Source organism: Schistocerca piceifrons, chromosome 7 (genome assembly GCF_021461385.2).
Source record: "Schistocerca piceifrons isolate TAMUIC-IGC-003096 chromosome 7, iqSchPice1.1, whole genome shotgun sequence".
Classification (NCBI taxonomy): domain Eukaryota; kingdom Metazoa; phylum Arthropoda; class Insecta; order Orthoptera; family Acrididae; genus Schistocerca; species Schistocerca piceifrons.
This window is the reverse complement of record NC_060144.1, coordinates 79,102,382-79,120,509: the sequence shown is the minus strand read 5'-3', so window position 1 is coordinate 79,120,509 and position 18,128 is coordinate 79,102,382. Positions and strand designations below refer to the sequence as shown.

Genomic DNA, 18,128 nt, shown 5'->3' with positions numbered 1-18,128 from the left:
CGATCCTTTTCAAAAGTTCATAATTTAGCGCGGACATCAAAAGCGAGATGCTTATAACAGTTTCCACAACGAAACTTTTTCTCGAAATCTGGTAGAAAATCCATAGAGATCTGGTCGTACGTAAAGTATGAAGGCGGAAAGACAGTCAATGCCTTCTCTGCGCGATAGCGACCGACGACAGTGCTGTCAAAGCTGAGTTACTAAACCTAGTCTTTCGAAATTTCTTTACCAAAGAAGACGAAGTAAATATTCCAGAATTCGAATCAAGAGCAGCTGCCAACATGCGTAACTTAAAAGTAGATATCCTCGGAGTAGTGAAGCAACTTAAATCACTTACTAAAGGCAAGTCTTCGGGTCCAGACTGTATACCAATGAGGTTCCTTGCAGAGTATATTGATGCAATAGCTCCATACTTAATCATATAGAACCGCTAGCTCGACGAAAGATCCGTATCCAAAGACTGCAAAGTCGCACAAGTCACACCAGTAATCAAGAACGGTAGTAGGAGTAATCCACTAAATTACAGGCCCATATCATTAACGTCGATATGCATCAAGATTTTAGAACATGTATTGTGTTCGAACAATATGAATTACCTCGAAGAGAAAGGTGTATTGACACCCAGTCAACAGGGGTTTAGAAAACATCTTTCTTGTGAAATCCAACTAGCTCTTCACACACACGAAGTGTTGAGTGCTATTGACAAGGGATTTCAAATTGATGTGTAGATTTCCGGAAGGCTTTTGACGCCGTACCACACAACCGGCTTGTGGTGAAATTGTGTGCTTATGGAATATTGTCTCAGTTATGTGACTGGGTTCGTGATTTCCTGTCAGAGAGGACACATTTCGTAGTAATTGACGGAAAGTGATCGAGTAGTACAGAAGTGACACTGAACATAGCCTGTGTACTGGAAGATGACTGGTTACCGACTCAGAATTAACACAGATGGCTGAACGTTTAGTGCTGGGTACTGAGCCAACACTGCTTTGTGTGTGCGCCTGCTTTAGACGCAGGTAGTAGGCATACATAAATCACAAATTGTTAAAAAACAGTATTTCTACATTTTATATAGATGTTAACATAAAAGATAATAAACGTGGAAGGCATAAATATATAACAGGCAGCGAAAAAAATTGTCTAACCAAAAGCTGTATAATTATAAAATGGCAAAAGAATAGGTACTGCTTTATGAGAAATAAGCATCAATGTGCAAGGCGATTCCCAGTGTTCGCCAAGAATTTTCCAGTAAGTTGAAATTTTACTAGAATACTTAATAAAGTAACATGTTACTTTTGTAAGCGTATAATTTTTCGAAACAGAAGATTCGTGTCTACAAAATCATAACACACGATTTTGAAAAGTATTACACCAGATTCAAAAATTCAGGAATACGAAAACTTTAAATATGAATAACTTTTGAAACATTATTTTCAGAAAATGTGAATTTTTTGCTTTAAAATCTATAATAAGGACTTTCAAATAAGCTATTTTAATGTTGAAGCAAACAGTTTTTACTGGGGTTGAAATTTGACGTGCACATGGATCACAGGTATCGTGAATTATAAAATTTCTTTAGATAAAGTATTTGCCTGTGATCTAAATCTACTCCCGCCCCCCCACCCCTCCATGAACCATGGACCTTGCCGTTGGTGGGGAGGCTTGCATGCCTCAGCGATACAGATAGCCGTACCGTAGGTGCAACCACAACGGAGGGATATCTGTTGAGAGGCCAGACAAACGTGTGGTTCCTGAAGAGGGGCAGCAGCCTTTTCAGTAGTTGCAAGGGCAACAGTCTGGATGATTGACTGATCTGGCCTTGTAACACTAACCAAAACGGCCTTGCTGTGCTGGTACTGCGAACGGCTGAAAGCAAGGGGAAACTACGGACGTAATTTTTCCCGAGGGCATGCATCTTTACTGTATGTAGTAGCATAAAGAGCTGCATCAAACCAGTCTCAGGACTGATGACCACAACAACAACAACTAAATCTACTATTTTCACCAGCATTCGGTAAACTATACTATAAGTAATCAAGTACAGTGATATACATCGCGAATAAGAAATTAGTTATTTTTTATGTTTGGCATAGAATAATGAAGAGAAAAGAAACAAAAAACATTTTGACAACGGAAGTGGTATTGGAACAAAAACATCATAATTTACAAAATGCAAAATCGAAGTGTGCATCATCACTGTTAGTATCTCACTCAGCGCTGCGATTGTGGACGCAGGTCTGCAGACCGTGGCTACGGAAGCGTCTAAGTGGGCGCTTTCTGGAAGTCAGTATTTCTGTGATTTTTTTCCTCTTGGTGAAGGGTCTTCCTCTGCCTTCTTCCCTTACTCAGGTTCCCGTGCCTCGTCGATACTGCCCGTCGACCTGAGAACCGTTTCGGGTTCATTGTTGTGAGCATCTACGGTCAGTCTGCGAATGAGCGCCTTAACCTGTGGTTAGAACATTACCAGTCCAATGGTAATCCCGCCCACGTGGGCGCGCCCTCACACGTGTAACTCAAGAGCATCCTCTGTTGGATGTAGCTAATTTCTTGGACGTTCGGGACTTTTTCTCGTGCCGCTTTACCCTCTCAGAGTTAGCTACGGAATTCGAAAGTTGATATATAGAAAAATATAAACGATTCTGCTGAATTGTATTTTTGGAAGCAGAGGAGCGGTCATCCTCCTTCTACACCACTACCCCCCCCCCCCGCCCCCCACCCCCCGCCCCCTCTCCCCGTTCCCTGGATTTTTGCCTGCCGTACAACTGCTATTACGTGAGGCCATAATATTGAGACTATCAGACTTCAGCAAAGCTTTTGAAACTGTCATATTTGACTTTACTACTCAGAAAAGTGCAGAGCTGTAGTTGCTCAAAAACAGCCAGCAATGTGTTGTCTGTGGGGATGGAATATCGTACAGGAAGAATTTTATTTCATGAGTGCCACAGCAGCCAATTCTGGGCCCAGTTATGTTTTCCTTGTATGTGAATGATATTTCGTGTTTTGTTCTCCTGAATCACCATTTCTAATCCGACGATCTCCATATTTACCTTAGTGCCAGACCGGAAGATGTAAATACAACGGCCGCCCAGATGGATGATGATCTGGCTTCAGCGGTAACGTGGATACGAAACCTGTGGCTTAAACTAAACTTAAAAACGGCAAGGCGCGAGTAATCTTTGCATCCTGTCAGAAATTTATAAGTTCAGAAATCCGTGGACAATTGTCTTGTATTTCGCTCGACGGTATTCCAATACATACTATATTAGAAAACAGTAAGGAACTACGGTGTAGCTTTACATGAGCACGTTATCTGGGTGGAAAATACTGTCACAGGCTCCAGAAGCTTTGCGCTTGCTTCTGTTCCCTGAAAAAGTTTCGGAACATGTTTCCAAAGGACTTGAAACGTAAACTCGTACAGTCACTCACGCTACGGTCGCAGGTTCGAATCCTGCTTCGGGCATGGATGTGTGTCATGTCCTTAGGTTAGTTAGGTTTAAGTAGTTCTAAGTTCTGGGGGACTGATGACCTGAGATGTTAAGTCCCATAGTGCTCTGAGCCATTTGAACCATTTTTGAACACTCACTCAACAACTGACCCTCCACTATTGTGACGTAATTCAACACATCACAAGAATTGTAAACATTAGACGGTTAGAGCTAAAAATAAATGTTTGTGTGCGCTACATCTGCAGTGGTCGTAGATGTATCCCTTTTAGCGCTTCATACGCCTAGTTAGGACGGTTTCGTGACAACCGCGCGCTCTGTCTACTTCACCGGCTCCTTAGTACCTCGCATCAGACATTAAACATCTATCATCCAATCAAAGTCGAAACACTAAATCCCACTCATCTAGTGTCCCACCTGTGCCTACTCATAAAACAAAAACACCTTCGCCGTGCCGGCCAGGGTGGCCGAGCGGCTCTAGGCGCTTCAGTCTGGAACCGCGCGACCGCTGCGGTCGCAGGTTCGAATCCTGCCTCGGGCATGGTGGTGTGTGATGTCCTTAGGTTGGTTAGGTTTAAGTAGCTCTAAGTTCTAGGGGACCTCAGAAGTTAAGTCCCATAGTGCTCAGAGCCATTTTTGATCCTTCGCCGTTGCTGCTGTGCGCCTCTGGAAAAAGTAGCCCTACACTCAGCGCAAGAGCCAAAGCCTTGGCGCTTTTTAGATGCAGTTGAAGCAACCTCATTGTGTCACCCACACACCGTTTCTGCAAAATTAATGTATATGCCGAATTTCCTCCGGTTCGCCTCCGTAGCTGAACGGTGCGGGCACAGTAACTCAGCGTGTTCGGACAGGGGACTGGCAACGCTCTGCAACAAAAAAACCGAGTGAAGTTCTCATCTACGGAAGCTGGAACATCTCGTGCAACATCCACAGATAACGGATGAAAATAAAACGACGAATAAATTGGTAACAGAAATAAGAAATGAAACCGAAATGGTCATGGTGGGCAACTGTCAAGCAGAACACCTGGGTTCGAAACCCGGCAGTCTCATGGATATTTCGTTGGTGGGGGGACTGGGAAGCTGTCGCATCTGCTGCCTCGTAATGTCAACCGAGGAGCTACTTTAATGAAAAATAGCGGCTTCAAGGTCAAGAAAATCGACAACGGTGCTGTCCTCACGCCCCTCTATACCGCTTTCGCATGACGCCATGTGGCAGAGGATGATACGGTGGTCGGTCGGTCCCGGTTGGCCCATTCGTAGCCAGAACAGCAGAGCATTCCTTCCGGTTTTCCCTCTATCAAATAGTAAAGCTTATATTCCTGCCTGCTCCCGTTTCTACTCATTTCTCCTTACGTTCCAACTAGAGTCACGCCACTTCCTCTTTCTCCCCATTTTTCACCGCCTTCCCTATGCCCATTGCTCATAATTGAACCCTACTTTTCCATAACTTGAATTTACTCTTGTACTTGTCATTTATGAGTATAAACCGTGTGTCTGCACTTTTGTAAAATTTAAATTCTAAATGTAGTAGTCCAAAATGCTTGTCGTAATATGCAGTGTGATTCAGTGTCCTTGCCGATGTCGTCTTATGCAACCCGCGTTACGGCTACATCAGGAACAGTATCCAGACAACAGCCATGTAATAAGCATTTAATTTCCCTCTAAGAGGTTTGGGCGACTGTTAGCAAACGAAATCGTTCTGAAAAAATATGAATGATGATAGGCCATGAATTACCCGATATTTTTGAACCAAGATATACTTTACTTCTACCATACTTATACAGGTTTTTCCAGCCTCTCTTGGATATCTCTGGCAGTTAATTCCATTTATAGTACTTATTCATTCGTAAATGGTTAAGAAACGTTGCCTTATAAAGTGTGTTTCATTATCAGAAACAAGGAGAATTGAAAATGGGAAGCAATAACTTTCTGATATGTAACTGAATGAAAAGTTTGATGTATGACTCATCACATTAATGTGCCAAAGTTTTTGGGCTAGGTCTAAAATGTATTCGTTTACTTTACCAATTATTCTCTGACATTTTAACAATGTGCTTCACATCTCCAGAGTGAACTGGCCAATAACATTATTCTGTCGTGTGGGGTTGCTTGCAACGACATTGGTAGGGAGAACAGAATCACCCTGTATGTAATGTAAAATATATACGAGGGCTATTCGGAAAGTAAGGAACGATACATCGCGAAATGGAAACCACAGTCAACATCAAAACTGTTTTATTTGCAACAGTTAGCAACAACTTCCAGCTACTTATCTCCATAGTCACCGATCCGACTTAGACGTTTGTCGTAGCGTTGTACCAACTTTCCAATACCCTCGTTATAGAAGGCAGCCGCCAGTGCTTTCCGCCAATTCTCTACGCTGGCCTACAGCTCAGTGTCTGTGCCAAAATCTTGTCTTCATAGCCAGCACATGTGAGCAGAGATGAAACTCAGAGGGAGACAATTATGGGCTGCATTGTGGGCAACCAAACATTTCCAACTGAAAACGATGCAGGAGCATCTTCATTGCCCCTGCAGAATGCGGCTGAGAATTGTCTTGAAGAAGAAAACGCACAACAGTTATGTAATGTTGGCTGCATAGCTTCAGGCGAAATTTCTCACCCGGCCCTCATACTCGGCGGGAGACACTATTATTCTAGGCATCTTTAAGTGCTCTCTGTGTGCTCAGAACTAAAAAAAACGACGTAACGCGATCGATGGGCATACTAGAGACATTGCCCAACACACCTGAGCAAAACTTCAACGGATTTTCCCTGTGGTTTCCATTTCGCGACCGATCGTTCCTTACTTTCCGAATAACCCTCGTAGAATGCCTGGTAAAGTGTAAGATAGGACCTGATAGCCCTAATTTTGCCAAGTTAAATAAATTAATGAATAAATAGATTTAAATCAGAAAAATAGAAGAAGAGTTACATTACTTAAATAGTATAAGGTTTACTAGAAATATAAACGGATTATCTAAAAAAAATTCCAAATTGAATATGAATCTAAATGTAAACACTCACCTTAATACGGGTATCAGGTCACACCATGTTTGCCTTATCAAAGTAAGTCTCATGCTCTGCTCCCTCAAATGTTTCAGGATGAGGACGGAGTGGTGCATCAGGAAGCCCATCACCACCACAACCTTGACTGTCCCCTCACCCATAGAGAAACGTCGCTGGTGGCGCCACGTGCTGCAGAAGACTCGCCAGCCAGCTCTCTGTAATTTTAGTCTACCTGTACCATCTCTGAATATCTGTCGGTTGCACCCTGTAGTTATCCTCTTGTTCAACGGTACGGTTTGTTATTTTCTGTGTAAATACCAATAAAGGAAATGTGCAGCACTGTACTGTCTACATTCATTATACTTTACATTCTTACATATCCTCTGACTTGCGTTAACCTTCGCCATACGCAGTGTATAAGATGGCCACGTCTTCATCAGATCAAAAGTTTAAAAATCAAAGTTATCATGCAACCTAGATAATCCAAACAATGTGATCACCTTTTTTACAAATAATAGTCAAGATACCTACAAAATATAGATGTTAGAACATTAACAAAAAATGCATCTTGAGTAAATTCTTTGTTTATAAGAATGCTTTCTCAGCTTCCCGCTAAGAGATGATGATGATGATGATAATGATGTTTGGTTTGTGGAGCGGTCAACTGCATGGTCATCAGCGGCTGTACAGAGTCCCAATTTTTCACAGTCCAATTTTGTACACAGTCCAATCTAGCCACTGTCACGAATGACGAGGATAATGATAAAAGGATGACAACACAAGCACCCAGTCCCCGCGCAGAGAATAATCCCCAACCCGGCCGGGAATCGAACCCGGGACCCAGTGATCCAAAGGTAGTAACAGTAGCCACTAGACCGTGAGCTGCGGACTTGGCAGAGAGGGATGTGGTGAAACAATTACACTGTCTGATCAAAAGTACCCCAAAACCGATTAATAGATATGCTACAGTGAATTATTATTTTCGAAAAAGGAAAGTTTTCTTTTTGTTTTGTATGGCGCTCTTTAGTGGTAACTGAAAAATAAATTTTGATAAGGTGAAATTTACTGGAGTGCCATTAAGTAAAAGAAGCAGCCAAGTAAAAAAATGATAATTTTAAATTATCTCACGGCACAGATAAATTTACCACTAAGAGAGAGAAAATTAATAATTCAAGATGTTGTCTAACCTGCTTTGAACCGCGGAGTGGACAGATGGCGCACACCGTTTGTTGGCCGTGTGCCGATCATTAATATTACGCGTTATGCACAGAAATGCTACCCGGAAACTGCATTTACAGATTGGCTTAACAGATCTCCGGGACGCACGAGTGGCTGCTACAAGTTCAGGCACCAGTGATGTTCGGCAGCGGCCAGCAAACGATATGTCGGCAGTCTTGCAGTTCTCCTAGCTGAAACATATAAAGATTGGCAGGCAAGGTTAACGTTATTGAAATGAAACATGGATAAGCGAAAAGAATTATTTATATATTGACAATACTTTAACATAGATAAGTATTTTGCACACCTTGAAAATATCTTTCTAGTGCAACTGCCTGTTACGTAACGATTCGAGAGAGCGACCGTTAAGAGAGCGATCGAGAAGAGCAGAGACATCAATAGAGGGCGGGGCCCAGGAGAGAGGAGAGATTTCCAGAGACAGCGGGCCAGACGTGGTTCGTGTTTATATACAAGTAGACAACTGAAGGCAACTCTACGGTCATTTTTCCTCAGCCTCTTCCTGTTCTGCAAGCCTCTCGCGTGGAAAAATCCTCGCGAGACTTCGCTGCCCTCCGTTCCGGCGTGACTGATCAGTAAAATTTTATTATTGTCGACGCTGGCGCTGCGTGTGATGCACTATTCCCCAACTAAAAAATACAAATGTTCTCTTTTGCTATTTTTAACATCTGTATGCTCTCTCACAGTTACGAAAAATTAATTACAGTTTTGCATTATAAGACAACTTGAAGAAAATACCCGGCATTACTACACAAATACAGCGTTTCTTACGTAGATTTAAATAAATTATTTTAGTTTTAACATCTGTATGCTCTCTCACATTTACGAAAAATTAATTACAGTTTTGCATTGTAAGACAACTTAAAGAAAATACACGGCATTACTACACAAATACAGCGTTTCTTACTTAGATTTAAATTAATTATTTTAGTTTTTAGGGCCTAAATTTATTTACACATAAAAAGAAACATTTCAACAGGGAGTGTACAACTTCGCCTTTATAACAGCTTTAACTTCAGTGAGGTGTCTGTATGCCTGTAGAGCAGGGCTTCACAACATACGTGCTCGCGGAGCAAGCTGTGAGCAGCAAGGTGCGAGCACGGAGCAGCGCGAGCACGCTACCCTCACTACCGGACCAGAGCGGAGAGTGGGGAAAGTCACGCGGGGCACACAACAGCTGCCGCCAGTCAATGTAAATCCGCTGCCACCTGCAGGGATGTCACTCACGAATTATTACTGTGACAAATGAAACAAATAAAGGAGAATGTACACATGCCACATAATTTTATTAGCTTAGTGTATGCCTCTACATTCGCATTAATTTGTGAACTGTTACACAATAAAAGGTGTCACTGAAGTGTGGGATTCTCGGTTATCTTGTACTTTTTGCCCTTTACAATTGCGTCTATGTTCGGAGTAACTGTTCTTGTGCATCGTAGGCGCAGCGTGCAGTTTAAATTTCGATCAGACAATGCGTTTCTCAGGCGCGTCTTGTTACATTTCATTGCACATACGTGGAACTGAACATTGATATTATTGTAGCCGCCAGTTTCTGCAAACGAGGAGATCTATCCTGAGGGAAGTGTCTGTAGAATTTCAAAATGTTTTTCTTGTTCTGAAATTTGACTCTGTATTCTCTGTCGCATTGCAGGTAAATAATTTCTTGCTGCAGCTCAGGACGAATCTCTTCAATATTCGCTGAATATGGAGTGAACAGATCAAAATCACTGTCTAGTGCTGTCAGATCTTGAAAGCGCTGATCAACTAAACTATGTGAATAACGTTCACAGTCTTTGTGAACATCTTGCATGGATGATAATTTAGGAAAATGAGCTAGGTTTCCTGTTTCCAGCTGACTCACCCAAAGTGTCAATTTCATTTTAAAAGCTCGTATTCGATCTATGAAATGAGTAATTAGCAGATCTTTACCTTGTAGTAAAATGTTCAAAGCATTCAGATGGCTAGTTAAATTTGCTAAGAACGTGAGATCACATTCAAACGTGCGCGCACATTTCCCCTCCCTCCCCTCCCTCCCTACTCCGCGACCTTGCACCTGCTCGCGAGCACGGGCCTGAGCAGACGCGAGTACTCGCGCTCAAAACCGGCCAGTTGTTAAGCCCTGCTGTAGTGGAATGGCAGCCCATTACCGCTCACCAGCCTCGGCAGAGTGCAGTGATGTTGGACACTGCGGTCTGAAACGAAGGCGATGTTCTGACTCATCGCAAAGGTACACTATGTGATCAAAAGTATCCGGACACCCCTAAAAACATACGTTCTTCATATTATGTGCATTGTGTTGTCACCTGCTTCCACGTACTCCAATTCAGCGATCTCAGTAGTCATTAGACATCGTGAGAGAGCAGAATGGGCGCTCCGGGGAACTCACGGACTTCGAACGTGGTCAGGTGATTGGGTGTCACTTAAGTCATACGTCTGTACGCGAGATTTCCACACTCCTAAACATCCCTAAGTCCTCTGTTTCCGGTGTGATAGTGTAGTGGAAACGTGAAGGGGCACGTACAGCACAAAAGCGTACAAGCGGACCTTCTCTGTTGACTGACGGAGGCCGCCGACAGCGGAAGAGTGTCTTAATGTGTAATAGGCAGACATCTATCCAAAACATCACACAGGAATTCCAAACTGCATCATGATCCACTGCAAGCACTATGAGAGTTAGGCGGGAGGTGAGAAAACTTGTATCTCATGGTAAAGTAAATAGCGTAAACATAGGACGATTGAACAGTGTAAAAACGGTGTGTGGAATGACGAGTCACGCTACAGAATGTGGCGATCCGATGACAGGATGTGGGTATGGCGAATGCCTGGTGAACGTCATCTGCCAGCGTTTGTAGTGCCAACAGTAAAATTCAGAGACGGTGTTTTTCATGGAGGGGGCTTGCATCCCTTGTTGTTTTGCGTGGCACTATCACAACACAGGCCTGCATTGATGTTTTAAGCACATTCTTACTTTCCACTGTTGAAGAGCAATTCGGGGATGGCGACTGCATCTTTCAACACGGTCGAGCACCAGTTCATAACGGACGGCCTGTGGAGGAGTGGTTACACGACAATAAAATCCCTGTAATGGATTGACCTGCACAGAGTCATGATCTGAATCCTATAGAACGCCTTTGCGATGTTTTGTAACCCCGACGTCGTGCCAGGCCTCACCGATCGATATCGATAAGTCTCCTCAGTGCAACACTCTATGAAGAATGGGCTCCCATTCCCCAATAAACACCTGATGAACGTATGCCTGCGAGAGTGGAAGCTGTCGTCAAAGCTAAGAGTGGGCCGACACCGTATTGGATTCTAGCATTACCGATGGAGGGCGCCACCAACTTGTAAGTCATTTTCATCCAGGTGTACGGATACTTTTGATCATATAGCGTATTGCTTTGGATTCAGGTCGAGCCTCTGGATGGACCAGTCCCTTTCAGGAATGTTATAGTCCACAAAACCACTGTCTCACAGCTGCTCCTTTATGACAGGTTGCACTGTCATGTTGATACAGTCATCGTGTTCTCTACTGCACGCACTACACGATGCTGTAGAATGTGGTCATGTCATTCCTCCCATAGCGATTTCTTAAGCGAAAGTAGGGGGCCACACCCTAACCACGGAAAACACCACCTGCCACATACTTCGCTGTTGGCACTACATTTGATAGCAGGAAACGTTCTCGAAGCATCCGCCAGACGAAACCATCACAATGGACGGGGCATAACGTCATTCATCACTCGGAATAACTCGTTTGCTGTCGTCTGCTGTCCAGTGTCATTGATTGTAGAATGTACGGTTCATGAGGAGCTGCTCGATCATTATACACAATAATACTTTAGAACTCACATGGGAATCCTTCTCCTGATATCATGCGTTTTTCCCAACCACCGTCTCCAGCTCTTGACGGTCCCTATCCGTGAGTACATGAGGCCGGATTAGCCGTGGTTTAGCTGTAACTCTTCCTTCGGCTTTCCACTTTACAGTCACATCATGAACAGCTGACGTGGGCAGCATCAAAAGGGATAAAGTTCGCTGGAGGATGTGATACTCAGGTAACGTTGACTGACCAGTTACGTTCGAAGTCACTGTCCTTCCCTGACCGTCACGTTCTGATGGCGCCGCCGCTCTACTGACAGAACAGTACTCGTCGCCCCCTTTCATACTACCTGGGCCGCCCCTCTTGGTCAGTGCTGCACTTCAATGTGGTGTCCGGTTACTCTTGGTCAGACAGTGTAGCGTAACGTACTCGAATTCATGAGGAACTGGCCAACCGAATCTACGTTTTCGGTGGTTTTCCTAAACCAATTTAAAACGATTGCCAGATTGGTTGCTTTCAAAAAGGACACGGCTGATCCCTTCTGTATCACTGCTTGTGCCTCTCGATTCTAGTGACCCAAGCATCAACGGCGCGTTGCTCGTAACCTTCTTGTCTCCAATTACGAAATGGCTACACCAAATTTATCTGATCTTTTAATTTTACACTTTCTTTCTGGTACCCACTTTGCTGAATCCCTCTTGTACAACAAAGTGAAGGCATGTGACAATATATTTGTGGTAACAGGATCACCTGCCAAGACAAATTTCGTGAATGACATCAGTTTGCTGCAATGGCTGTTATTTTTACGCTGAAACTACAGTATACTGTTATTTTATATTGTTCACTGTATGTAGTTTTGGTTTGTAGCAATTCTCAGGTGTCTGAAAAACATATCTCATGCAACATGATAAACATACAAAATAGTCGACGGAGTGAAATGGCATATTACAAACGCTCATACATAGATTGCAACCAGTTTACATGTCTATGTCACAGAGTTTTAGAAACAGAGCTTGTTGGTCTGATAAACAATGCAGTTAAAAGCAAACTGATTAAAATTTGGAATGGTAAGTATACAGCAAGGGAGACATCATACAATAAAATGTTTAACTACGTTAACGGACTTAAGAGTTTGAGGCTAACACCAGATGTTACGACAACAGTAGTTACACAGCACACTCATCTACAGGATCAAGGGAGTATTAAACAAAGACAGTGACACCTCGTGGCTAACTGTTCAGAGATAATATGAGCCGAAGGATAAACTTTGTTTAATGTTTGTGAAATAGGTAAGTGGCAAAGTTACACGGAAGGAATGAAGGATCATTGTTGCTTTATTATGTGTGCCTTGTTTACAGGTAGATCCTGTTCACATTTGCCGTAATATGGGAATAATTGATAGTTATACGAGGGCAGTTCAATAAGTAATGCAACACATTTTTTTTCTGATACAGGGGTTGTTTTATTCAGCATTGAAATACACCAAGTTATTCCCCAATCTTTTAGCTACACAACACTATTTTTCAACGTAATCTCCATTCAATGCTACAGCCTTACGCCACCTTGAAATGAGGGCCTGTATGCCTGCACGGTACCATTCCACTGGTCGATGTCGGAGCCAACGTCGTACTGCATCAATAACTTCTTCATCATCCGCGTAGTGCCTCCCACGGATTGCGTCCTTCATTGGGCCAAACATATGGAAATCCGACGGTGCGAGATCGGGGCTGTAGGGTGCATGAGGAAGAACAGTCCACTGAAGTTTTGTGAGCTCCTCTCGGGTGCGAAGACTTGTGTGAGGTCTTGCGTTGTCATGAAGAAGGAGAAGTTCGTTCAGATTTTTGTGCCTACGAACACGCTGAAGTCGTTTCTTCAATTTCTGAAGAGTAGCACAATACACTTCAGAGTTGATCGTTTGACCATGGGGAAGGATATCGAACAGAATAACCCCTTCAGCGTCCCAGAAGACTGTAACCATGACTTTACCGGCTGAGGGTATGGCTTTAAACTTTTTCTTGGTAGGGGAGTGGGTGTGGCGACACTCCATTGATTGCCGTTTTGTTTCAGGTTCGAAGTGATGAACCCATGTTTCATCGCCTGTAACAATCTTTGACAAGAAATTGTCACCCTCAGCCACATGACGAGCAAGCAATTCCGCACAGATGGTTCTCCTTTGCTCTTTATGGTGTTCGGTTAGACAACGAGGGACCCAGCGGGAACAAACCTTTGAATATCCCAACTGGTGGACAATTGTGACAGCACTACCAACAGAGATGTCAAGTTGAGCACTGAGTTGTTTGATGGTGATCCGTCGATCATCTCGAACGAGTGTGTTAGCACGCTCCGCCATTGCAGGAGTCACAGCTGTGCACGACCGGCCCGCACGCGGGAGATCAGACAGTCTTGCTTGAGCTTGCGGCGATGATGACACACGCTTTGCCCAACGACTCACCGTGCTTTTGTCCACTGCCAGATCACCGTAGACATTCTGCAAGTGCCTATGAATATCTGAGATGCCCTGGTTTTCCGCCAAAAGAAACTCGATCACTGCCCGTTGTTTGCAACGCACATCCGTTACAGACGCCATTTTAACAGCTCCGTACAGCGCTGCCACCTGTCGGAAGTCAATGAAACTATACGAGACGGAGCGGGAATGTTTGAAAATATTCCACAAGAAATTTCCGGTTTTTTCAACCAAAATTGGCCGAGAAAAAAAATGTGTTGCATTACTTATTGAACTGCCCTCGTACAATTACAGAAACCATTCCACCAATCAGAAACGACACAGATTCATGTAGCACCCAAGTTCATATTATGACTGGTTCAGTGCAATAGCTACCGTGGCTCACATCCTTCTGTGCGAAGAACAACTGGACTCAGAAAATATTAGCCGCCCTGTACAGAATCGCTCTAAATACAATATCAACATCGATACAGTGTCTGTGTCTCGGATATTCTGACACTGTGTTAGCAGCTAAACATGATAACTGCGATGGCTAGTTGGTCGTTTCACATATTACACAAAGAGTATTGCAAACATTAATACACAAGATTTCTTACTATACTTAACAGATCGTAATTGGAAGAACCAAACAAGATTTAGAAAGCTATACAAAGTTCGTCCAAAATTTAAAGTTACAGAAACAACACAATGTGACAGTGCGAATGTAGACATGTCAAGAAAGAAGAACCAACTACCTGAATTATTATTCTTTTATTATTTTTTTATTATTTTTAGAGCAGAAGTAAATTTCAGATCCGTTATTAATTTTATCGCACCTTAAGAAGGTGTGAAGAAGAAATATCAGCTGTATGAAGTGAATCTTAAATTCATTAGTTATTTCACCACATCCTGGAAAGGTGATACAATTCTAATTCTCCCAAGTCATGTTAAGCAGTAAAAACGTTTTTCTGTTCCTTCCTTTAACCAACCAATTAAGTGGTAGAAGTTTATTTTTTGGGAAGGAGATATTTTTTTAGAAGATAGCAAAAATCAAATGGCTCTGAGCACTATGGAACTTAACTTCTGAGGTCATCACTCTCCTAGAACTTAGAACTACTTAAACCTAACTAACCTAAGGACATCACACACATCCATGCCCGAGGCAGGATTCGAACCTGCAACCGTAGCGGTCGCGCGGTTCCAGACTCTAGCGCCTAGAACCGCTCAGCCACCTCGGCCGGCTAGAAGATAACATATTGAGAGTAGTTGTAACGCCAAACATGACCATTTTAGTGCCAGTAAGGTGGCTTAGGAAGGGAGGATGGAGGCCCTTAGCACAGTGGTTGTCAGGCTATGAATGTTAAAGTCTGGAGTTTATAATCAGTCGATACTAGAATGTTCTGTCACTTAATTCTTCTATCGTCTCTGCTGAAGACTTAAATGTATGTACGAAAAATAGAGTCCATAATAAACTTTAGGTCGTCTTATAACTGGATGGGTAAGTCAGATCAGACATGGAGGAAACCAAGGCCGTTCCACTTCGAACACGACCGTGCGTGCAGTGTTAAACTAACCTTCTCTTTGAAGATAACTTTACTTTCCTGCAGCTATGTGAATTGAGATCTGTCGTCCCATTCTTCCTCTTTTGCATATGAGCCGCTATGGGCTACGTTGATTTCAGTCGTTTGTCCTTTCTTTTTATCCACATTTCTCTCATTATTTCTCGATATTTCTCTCTTCGTTCCACAGTTCAAGTGGCTTCAGAGTTTAATTTATCTTGGAAATCTTAGGAGTAATTCGGAGTTCGTCTTTGTCCCTTCCAGTTTCTTTGTACCATATGTTATCTATTTTTAATTTACCGAAATAAGTGAACAGTCATTTTTCCATCCGGTGGGACTCATCCAGAAATAGCTATTCTTCTTTCCTATCATTTTTTTTCATTTGTATGTCTACTGAGGTGACACAAGTCCTGGGATAGCTCCTAATACCGTGTCGGACCTCCTTTTGCCCAGGGTAGTGTAAAAAATCGAAGTGGCATCAACTCAACAAGTCGTTGGAAGTCCCCTGAAGAAATATTGAGCCATTCTGCCTCTATAGCCTTCCATAATTGCGAAGCTTTTGCCGATGTAGAATTTTGTGTACGAACTGGCCTGTCATCTGTGTGCCATGTCGGCCGATCTGGCTAGTCAACTCATTCGCTCGAATTGACCACAATGTTCTTCAAATCAATCACGAGCAATTATGGCACGGTGGCATGGTGCATCGTTTTCCATGAAAATTCCATCGTTGTGTGTGTTCGTAGATTTTCCCGGCGAATGAGATGCTTGAGGGTCTCTCGGGCATGCAGCCGGGTTGACTGGTCGTTGTTGAACGAATTTTCGACGGCGTAACGTCCCATCATCGTCAGGTTACTCCTGTTGACAGTCAACAGAAGTAACCTGATGATGATGGCACGTTACGCCGTCGAAAATTCGTTCAACAACGACCAGTCAACCCGGTTGCATGCCCGAGAGATCTTCAAGAATTCCATCGTTGTTTGGGAACGTGAAATTCTTGAATGGCTGCAAATTGTCTCCAAGCAGGCGAACTTAACCACTTCCTGTCAATGATCAGTTCCGTTGGACCAGAGGACTCAGCCAATTCCATGCAGACACAGCCCACACCATTATGGAACCACCGCCAGCTTACACAGTGGCTTGTTGACAACTTGGGTCTATGTCTTCGAGGGGTCTGCGCCGCACTCGAACTCCACCATCAGCTCTTACCAGCTGAAATCGAGATTCATCTGACCAGACCACGGTCTTCAGGTCGTCTAGGGCCTAACTGATGTGGCAACAAGCCCAGGAGAGGCGCTGCAGGCGACGTCGTGCTTTTAGGAAAGACACTCTCATTGGCCGTCTGCTGCCACTGTCCAGTAACGCCAGATTGCACTCCACTGTCGTAACGGACACGTTCTTCGTACGTCTCACCTTGATTTCTGCGGTTATTTCACGCAGTGTTGCTCGTCTGTTAACACTGACAACTCTACGCAAACACCGCTGCTCTCGGCTGTTAATTGAGACTGTCGGCTACTGCTTTGTCCATGGCGAGAGGTAACGCTTCATCTGGTATTCTCGAGACACTCTCGACTCTGTGGATCTCAGTATACCCAATTCCCTCATGATTTCCGAAATGGAATGCCCTATGCCTCTAACTGCAACTACTATTCCACGTTCAAAATCTGTTAATTCCCGTCATGCGGTAATAATCACAGCGGAAACTTTTTCACATGTATCACCTGAATACAAATGACAGCTCCGCCAAAGTACTGTCATTTTATACCTTCTGTACGCAATACTTCCGTCATACGTATATGTATATTTCGCTATATCACGACTTCAGACTATCATGATATCTCCTGACCTGTGTTTGCTCTTTAACTGGTCCAAAAACCTTCTTTAGAATGTTTCTTTCCTTAGGTTACTCTGGCTCCATCACCGCCTTTTTGTTTAAACATTCTCCAGCATTAAGTACTTCTGAGGGAAATAGTACAGAGCAGTGTCTAACTTTAGTATTGATTAATATTGATTTGTTGTAACACACATCCTTAGTGGGGCAGTAAGCTATTTTCATCTCATATTTCTTTTTCCGAAATGTCTTATTCAGTTACTTCTAATAGATCTTGAGTTAGTTATATCTCTCAATTTTTCCACATATAGTTTTCATTGTCTTTATTTTTGTCACAAATCTGGTTTTCTCAAACGAGATACGTAATACCGCTTTTTCAGTTTGTAGTTTCAGCAATTCTGTCAAGCACCTTTTTCCACTAAGTCTGAAAAAATAGCTAGGCCGTCACCAACAATTTATTGCAAGTTCTCCCTTTTGAAATCTAATCTACCTCCCTCAATGATTTAGCTTTCTCCTTGTGACGTTCTCCATTCTGTTATGATATTTTCTAGAGCACAACTAAAGAGCAGCTTGGAGAGACCATTTCCCTGTCTGGTACCAGTTTTAATGTCAAAACGTGCAGAAATTTCATGTTTTAATTTCCCTTTAAAAAGGAAGTTTGTTAGTATCTCATTAACTGGAGCTGCTGTTTTACTATCTAAACGCAGCTTCTTTAGAATTTCAAACAGCGATTTCCTATCGACTGAGTCATGCGGCTATTTTGAAGTCAACAAAAGTGATAAAGAATAC

General features: G+C 43.0%; 1 protein-coding gene across 1 annotated transcript in view; it reads left to right on the top strand.

Annotated features, from left to right (window-relative positions):
- The window catches only part of LOC124805198 (prothoracicostatic peptide-like), a 603,387-nt gene extending 596,592 nt beyond the window's left edge, over window positions 1-6,795 (top strand). The window contains exon 5 of the mRNA XM_047265694.1: window positions 6,549-6,795. The gene's annotated coding sequence lies outside the window, so the exon portion shown is untranslated. The remainder of the gene's footprint in view (window positions 1-6,548) is intronic.
- The last annotated feature ends 11,333 nt before the right edge of the window (window positions 6,796-18,128 follow it).